General features: G+C 35.3%; 1 long non-coding RNA gene across 1 annotated transcript; it reads left to right on the top strand.

Annotated features, from left to right (window-relative positions):
• The first annotated feature begins 4025 nt into the window (after positions 1-4025).
• Positions 4026-8391, top strand: LOC136853993 (uncharacterized). The gene is made up of 3 exons (XR_010857591.1): positions 4026-4164; positions 5230-5311; positions 7893-8391. It is a non-coding gene; the product is annotated as an uncharacterized lncRNA (long non-coding RNA).
• Positions 8392-8615: the final 224 nt, after the last annotated feature.

Here is an 8615-nt window from a genome sequence, read left to right as displayed (position 1 = left end):
GAGAAAGTCGAGTTAGTGTCAACGAAACCTGTCATACCAAGCAGGGGACTCAACAACACTGAAACAAGCTGTTCTTGAGGATAACAGCCAACGACCGCTGCAACTGCCTGTTTGTGGGAAGTCACTTTATCGCCCTTTCGCCACCGAGGAAATTTAAGGCGATAATCAGAAAATCGACACAATTTATTATTATTATTATTATTATTATTGAGAGTCGCCAGGCACTCTTCCTTTTTAGGGAACTACCCCAGTTATGTAGCAGTAGTTAGCCCATCTGTAAATTATTATTATTATTATTATTATTTTTATTATTATTATTATTATTATTATTATTATTATTATTATTTAATAAGAGTTTATGAATATTACTTTTTACTAGCGTACTTAATTTAGTATACTGTATTGTGTTCATCTTACCGTTCATCGTATATGGGCCGGAGCTGAAACAAAGGATATTATTATCAATATTATAAGTTAATGTAACATGGCCTCACAATGGCATGGTCATAGGCAAAAATAGTATAGAACACTTTTGTAAAGGTGATTCAACGGTGAGCGTATTAACTGGCACCAATGAATGCAAGGTAATTTTTATAATTAAATTTGTCATTACTAATTAAAGGTGTGTGGATTCGTAATCTACTACGGTAAAAGGTCACCCTCAGTGATTTGCCATATGGATTCAAGGTTTGCAGTGATAAATATATCCCAAAATTTGGGGAAATTGAAAAGGTAGGAGGACAAAGTGGCATTAAATAAATCATTTATATCTGTCGTAAGTGATATATATAATTAGCGGTTAATTCGAACAGAGGTCAATAAATTTACTAAAACCAGATCATATTGTTCGATCATCGCCTGATATTCGAATCCTGTTTCGATATTATTAGGTGGAGCTATGAAAAAACTATTATTATGAGGATTATATACGAGTAGTATATATATATATATATATATATATATATATATATATATATATATATATATATATATATATATATATATATATATATATGTGTGTGTGTGTGTGTGTGTGTGTGTGTGTGTATGTGGTAGGTTGAGCTCAGAAAAATGTGATCTGTGAATAATATATATATATATATATATATATATATATATATATATATATATATATATATATATATATATATATATATATATATATATATATAGCTAGATAGATATCAAGACACACCGATAAACTTTAATATCTAGTTCACTACACCTCGGGAATAACTTAACTTACATCCAAGAGGAATTATGATTAATAAATGTTTCGTCACCAGTTCTCAAGAGGTATAAGTTGACATCGACTCTGCTGTACATGCCTGTCGAATTCAGGTTTTGTACTTAGATTCGATATCAACCGTTCTTCGCCATTTGTAACACGTGGCTAATTATGAATTTGTCGAAGTTGTCTTACAACGGAGGGTTTTTCTTATATTCACAAGCATTAGGCCACAAATATCATAAAATATCCAGTGCGCCACATTGGGTGGAGCTCTTAAAAATATGACCATGTATACACACACACACACACACACACACACACACACATATATATATATATATATATATATATATATATATATATATATATATATATATATGCTCAAATAAATATTAAGCCACAAATATCGTTTATTGCCTAATTCACTATACCCCGCGAATAGCTTGCAGCCAGAAGAATTATAACTGATAAGTGATTCGTTGCCAGTGGTAAGCTATTTGGAGTGTTGCTTTGTTTAGAAACAATGTTGTACTTTTGACCATGGGTGATGTACAGTGACTTTGACCGCTGACCCATCAAGAAAGGTGTAAGTTGATATCAACTCTGCTGTATAGGCATCATTCTCTTTTATTTTGATGGACATCAATAAGAGCATTCTCTACGATTCTTCGATATGAAGGCAGAAGGGTAGTCAGGATCGAAGTTCCTATAGACGTAAAAAAGTTAAGTATATTTTAGTTTAACCAGACCACTGAGCTGGTTAACAGCTCTCCTAGGGCTGGCCAGAAGGACTAGATTTATTTTACGTGGCTAAGAACCAACTGGTTACCTAGCAACGTGCCTACAGCTTATTGTGGAATCCGAACCACATTATACCGAGAAATGAATTTCTATCACCAGAAATAAATTCCTCTAATTCTTCATTGGCCGCTCGGAGAGTCGAACGCTGGGCCAACAGCGTGCTAACCGAACGCTCTACCCACCCCTACAATGAAGAGCTGCTCCTATAGACATGTTCTTAATGTCTCTACGTATGGGAGTTTTATTTTGTTATGCCCATTCGTTTAAAGAGATACCTTACTGGCTTGGTTGATGGCTTTTCCGCCGACATAGTGAGGCAGCTGGTTGAGTTGTTTACAGATGAAATCGACTCCTTTGTCTACGTAACCGTCAGAACAGGTTCCTGGTCCTCCGAGAAAAAAAATTACACTGATACCTCAGTCTTCGTTGAAATTGCAATGCCATGATAGTTAGGAAATGAATGCAAGAAACAGGGAACGTTGGTCTTCTATAGACATTGAAACTGTACTTGAATGATTCCCTGTTGATATATCTAAGAAGGCTAGTTCCTGTCCTTTTCTCATTCAGTTTTGAACGTAATGCTAGAAGTGAATTCATTTTGCTCCTAATAGATATCAAAATCTTCTCAACTATTATTCCAGATCGTGAAAATGTCATCAACGTGTCGCACCAAAACCTAAAGTACATGCAGACATTGGCTTAAAGAGGAATAGCAGGCTGCCTATCCCACATTCAAATCTTTGTGAACCTTTCAGTTAAAAGAGGGCATGCTATTGGTTACACGGAGCTTGATTAATTTAATTGTTTTTTTTTTTTACTGTCCAGAGTCAAATGGATCTTAAACGAAATTTGAGGCTTAATACTTATGAATATGAAAAGCATCACGGCGTTTACGACAAAAATTCACAATTAGCCACGTGTACAAACTTCCCAGTCAGCTGTCATAGTGGGGGTGGATTGATATCGATCCCAAGTACAAAAAGCTGAATTCGATTGCATTAAAATTGAACTGAAAATAGATTGACATAATTTGACATTTTCCGAATCCCGGAAAGTCCCTGAGCAAAGTGACCGGCAAGAACGGTACAAATAGTTTTCATAACTCCACCTAATAATATCGAAACAGGATTCGAATATCAGGCGATGATCGAACAATATGATCTGGTTTCAGTAAATTCATTGACCACTGTTCGGATTAGCCGCTAATTATATATATCACTTACGACAGATATAAATGATTTATTTAATGCCACTTTGTCCTCCTACCTTCTCAATTTCCTCCAAAATCGCTGAGGGTGACCTTTTAACGTAGTAGATTACGAACCTACGCATCTTTGATTAGTAATAATAAATTTTATTATAAAAATTACCTTGCATTCATTGGTGCGAGTTAATAAGCTCACCGCTGAATCACCTTAAAAAAATGTTCTATACTATTTTTGTCTATGACCATGTCATTGTGACGCCATGTTACATTATTAACTAATAATAATGATATCCTTTGTTTCAGCTCCGGACCATATACGATAAATGATAAGATGAACACAATACAGTATACTAAATTAAGTGCGCTAGTAAAAAGGAATATTCATGAACTCTGAGGCCCAAGCACTGCTGAAAACAACAGCAATAATAATAATAATAATAATAATAATAATAATAATAATAATAATAATAATAATAATAATAATTTTCAGATGGGCTAACTACTGATACATAATTGGGGTAGTTCGCTAAAAAGGAAGGGTGCCTGGCGACTCTCAGTAATAATAATAATAATAATAATAATAATAATAATAATAATAATAATAGTTTCTGTCGATATTCTGAATCATCGCCTTAAACTTCTTCGGTAGCGAAAGGGCGATAATTGACGTCCACAAACATACAGTGGCAGCGGTCGTTGGCTGTTATCCTCAAGAACAGCTTGTTTCAATGTTGTAGAGTCCCCGGCTTGGTAAGACAGATTTCCTTGATACTAACTCGACGTACTCGTTCATTTGGGTTTGGGATCTCTGTCGTGCTGTTCTGGACGATCGTTGGTTCCACTTTGTATCTTGGTGTTTGGTTTCAGGCACAGTTCTCCACAGGGTTGGTTCTCTCTCACTGTTGGTCCCTTGTACGTTTTCAAGGTAAGGCGTTTCTTAAATTTTGTGATTTTCTCGTTAGTATCGTAGCTTCTGCAGGATAGGGAAGTTCTTTAAAATTTGTGTTCTTGTATGATCTTCACTTCAGGCGGTATTTTATGTAGTGTACAAATGCTCTCCCTCCTGACTTACGATTTGTTCTAGGTTTAACCTATATGCTTCACATGCATGTCTGTTTGCAATATTCGTTTGAGGTCCAAAGAAGCTTGAGTATTTTCTCAGATATGTCGTACTGTGAATAGACTTTGCAAGATTTTAGGCGTGAAGGCGTGCTTAAAGGTGTGTTGGGTTGGCGAGTGGGCGCTGTTGTCAGTTTTGCGTTTTATATTTCTCAATTAAGATTGTGGTACTTAAGACATGACAGTTGTCGTATGAAAGTTTTCAGTTTGCGGGTTTTGTATCTTCAAATATTGGCGTTTTCGATTTTTGTTGTGAATTCCTACAGAAATTGTTCAAATTGTATATTAGGTATTGTTGCAGATTGCCCTTGAACATATTTGACTTGATTTCGAAGCCTGCGTTTTCGATTTTTTCTTGTAAATTCCTACAGAAATTGTTCAAACTGTTAGGTATTGTTGCAGATTGCCTTTCAACATGGTGTTTGACTTAATTTCGAAGCCTATCACTAAGCTGTACTATTTGTTTCGAGTGGTAATTCTATGCACTTTGGTTTTATACTAGTAATCTTATGCGGTGCTACGGAAGTTTTCACTTTAACTCTGTTGCAATAGAACAAGTCTTACGATGCAATAGGGTTTTAAAGTTTTTTGAGGATTAGAGAGGTCTAACTCTACTACCATAGCCTTCCTAATATGGGATATATTACGTTGATTCAAACATTAATTATTGTAGGCTTAAGTGGCAATCAACTAATAACGCTTAACAGTATTTATAAAGCCTTGCTTGCAATGCCTTGCTTGCTGCGCCTTGTTTTAGTTTTTTGATACTTTAATTATTAGATGGCTCAGCTGATTGTAAACAATAGTCAGCCTTTGATTCTTTAAACTTGCTAGAACATTTTGGTCTTTAATATATAATTTCTTATTTCAGGTCTCAGGGTGTGTCGTTAAATAAGCGTGCCACAACATTGATTTAGATGTACCGATACCTTATGACTAAACAGGATTAATGGGTGAGTAAGTATTTGTAATTTTTTAGTAGAGTGACTTTAGCAGCTCCCCGAATATTTTTTGGCAGTATTTTCAGAATCAAAACTCGTACGTTTTCATTCTTAAGTTTAGGTTGTCTTAATGTATTTGGTTTATTTTTATTCAAAACCTTAGTTTTGAGAATTTTGAAAATTTAGTTTAAAATTGCAAAGGTTAAAATTAAACTTTACCAGCTTTGAAAGTTTCAAGAAATTTTAGGATATGTCCGCTTCAGAACTGCTTGCTTTAAAGTATTTATTTTGGTTAGTTTAGTTATGTTTTACCATCAAAAAAGTTTGATGCGTGTGGAAGTTTGATGCGTGTGGAAGTTTGATGCGTGTGGAAGTTTGATGCGTGTGGAAGTTTGATGCGTGTGGAAGTTTGATGCGTGTGGAAGTTTGATGCGTGTGGAAGTTTGATGCGTGTGGAAGTTTGATGCGTGTGGATCTATTTTTTTAGGTTAGTGGATTTAAACTTGTTTAAATTTAAAAGTTTGCCTTGTGGTTTCTTATTTCAGCTTGTTTTGGTTTTTAGAACTTTTAAATTAGTTTATCTATATTGTAATTTTGAAGTTTTTGAACAGTAACAATTTTTAAAGCTCTTGAGTAATTATTTCAGCTGAAAGTTTGTTTTGCGTGTGAATTGAGTTTTGCGTGTGAATTGAGTTTTGCGTGTGAATTGAGTTTTGCGTGTGAATTGAGTTTTGCGTGTGAATTGAGTTTTGCGTGTGAATTGAGTTTTGCGTGTGAATTGAGTTTTGCGTGTGAATTGAGTTTTTGTGTGAATTGTGTTTGCGTGAATTGAGTTTTGCGTGTGAATTGAGTTTTGCGTGTGAATTGAGTTTTTTTTGCCCACTTCCCAAAGTCCACCTTTGCCGGGGTGGCGGTGCCACCTGCCAGGCAAAGGTGGACTGACTTGTTGTGCATGGTGACTTCGTCACCATGCACAATAGGGAAGTTCAAAAACAAGCATGGTGACTTTGTCACCATGCTCAATAGGGATTTCAAACCAACCAACTTCTAACTTGGGTTAGAACTGCTAGGTTAACTACTAGGTTGATAGTTTTCGTGTAGCTAGGACTTAATGGGAAGTTAGATATGGAACTTGAAATATAGGATAGGATAGAATAGGGTAAAGAACGTGCTAATTTTATATAGATGCAGGAGTTAGGATAAAGGTAATAAACGCTGAAGCCTCTTAAGGATGCTGGGAGTAGACTGGGGTAAAAAACGCAATAGTCAGACCTAGGGAGACATTTGACAGTGAAGTTAATTGCAGAGGGTATTACAGTACTTGAGCCCTTTGTTTGGTCATTCGATGTAAGTTTAAATGTATTAGTGAAGCTGGGAATAGGATAGGGTAACTGTCTGACACAAAACTTAGAATTTCATTCCTACTAGTAGCTAGGAACTAGACAGGTAATAAGTGGATCTTAAAGATTTTCTAAGAGGCCTAGGTCATGGTATTTTAAATTTTTTTTGACTGATGTGGACTAGTCGGGTATTCTAATAGGCTGGTTAATGGTGGAAATTAATTAAAATTTGGGCAGTCTTGTTAACGTTCCGTCAACGCGCTCAACACCCTCACCCTCTCCCCTCTTACTCATCAAGCTAAGCTTTAATGTTAGGAAATCTACAGCTCAGATTGCATTGCATATTTTCTTTTGACCCCTACCTTAATCTGCCTTTCCTCCAGCGCCGAAGCTTACTACGGGAACCCCTTATTCTGAATTCCCCAATTTAATTTTTCGACCCTAGGGGTTGTGCAGTATGTTCCCTTAACACTGGATACTAAAGGATGAAAGTTGCCAGATAGTTTTTGCATTGCATGGCACCTTTCATAGCTATGTAGCAATCTAGTTAGATGTGGTTGTTTCAGTGCAAGATTGGTGCCCTATTAAATATCTTAAAGGAAGGCACTCTCTATCCTGATATCTTTTTGGGAGTTTGAAGGAATAGTAGTAATATATGGGATTGTTAATGTGGAAGCTAATGGTTGGTTGAAGTAACAATGCTTAAACATGGGATTGTTAATGGGAAAGTTTACTTGTATCTTTTTGGTAGTTAGAAGGAATAGTAGCAATATATGGGATTGATCATGTGATAGTTAATGGTAGTTTGAAGTAACAATACTTAAACATGGGATTGTTCATGGGAAAGTTTACTTGTACGATATAAGATATATAGTATTAATAATAACCTTCGAATAGCTGTTAGAATTGATGCTGGGACTAACTGAACAGGCTTTCTCTTTCAAGAGGGTAGGTTAAGTCATGGAGACTTAGTATATTCTAAAACCAAACTATTGTTATGCACAGGCTCTTGGTGTAGCTGTTAGAATTGATGCTGGGACTAACTGAACAGGCTATTTTCACTTTCAAGAGGGTAGGTTAAGTCATGGAGACTTAGTATATTCTAAAACCAAACTATTGTTATGCACAGGCTCTTGGTGTAGCTGTTAGAATTGATGCTGGGACTAACTGAACAGGCTATTTTCACTTTCAAGAGGGTAGGTTAAGTCATGGAGACTTAGTATATTCTAAAACCAAACTATTGTTATGCACAGGCTCTTGGTGTAGCTGCAGCAGACCATCACATCGACACTAATGCTAATGGAAAGCAACGGTTTTCGTTAAGACTGATTATCCTGTGAGGATTCGAAGCACTCTTGAATTCGGTTACCAAGACAACTAGAACTCGACTTAAGTGTTCTCGCTTTTCCATTTTGTTTTCCACAGGATGTTAAAAATTCCTCATTTTGGGCTTTAATTCCCCAAACCATACATTGCAGCCTTTATTGTATCAACTAGATAACTAAAGGACGAGGGTTAGACTCCTTCATATAATATAGAAATGTAGGTTTGAATTAAAGGGAAATTTTTCTTATTTTTGAAATGTACTGTACATCTGAAATAGTATTATAACCTTTGGTTCAGTGTAATACATAAATTGAGATTACATTTCCAATACAGTAATAGATAATCAATATAAATTAAACTCTAAATTATAAAATCTGTATAAAAACAAATCCGTATGTGAAGAAAAATAAATCAAACTCTCTCTACTCCTAATGCTATCTTTATTATACCTTGAAAATCATTATGCCAGCAATTTTTTTCAGCAATGATTTGAGCTGCTGAATATAACATTGCACTTAAGACTCCTTGCATTAGTCTTAATTCTGGATGGTCTTGAGCATTATCTGATAAGAAGAAATTATGAATTAATGCACTATAAGAAAATGTATTAAGTTTAGTGACAAATGTCAAATCAATAAGTAAAAAAAAAA

This window comes from Macrobrachium rosenbergii, chromosome 28, assembly GCF_040412425.1.
Source record: "Macrobrachium rosenbergii isolate ZJJX-2024 chromosome 28, ASM4041242v1, whole genome shotgun sequence".
In the NCBI taxonomy this organism is placed as follows: Eukaryota; Metazoa; Arthropoda; class Malacostraca; order Decapoda; family Palaemonidae; genus Macrobrachium; species Macrobrachium rosenbergii.
Note: the sequence above shows the minus strand (reverse complement) of the source record. Positions and strands in the feature narration are given on the sequence as shown.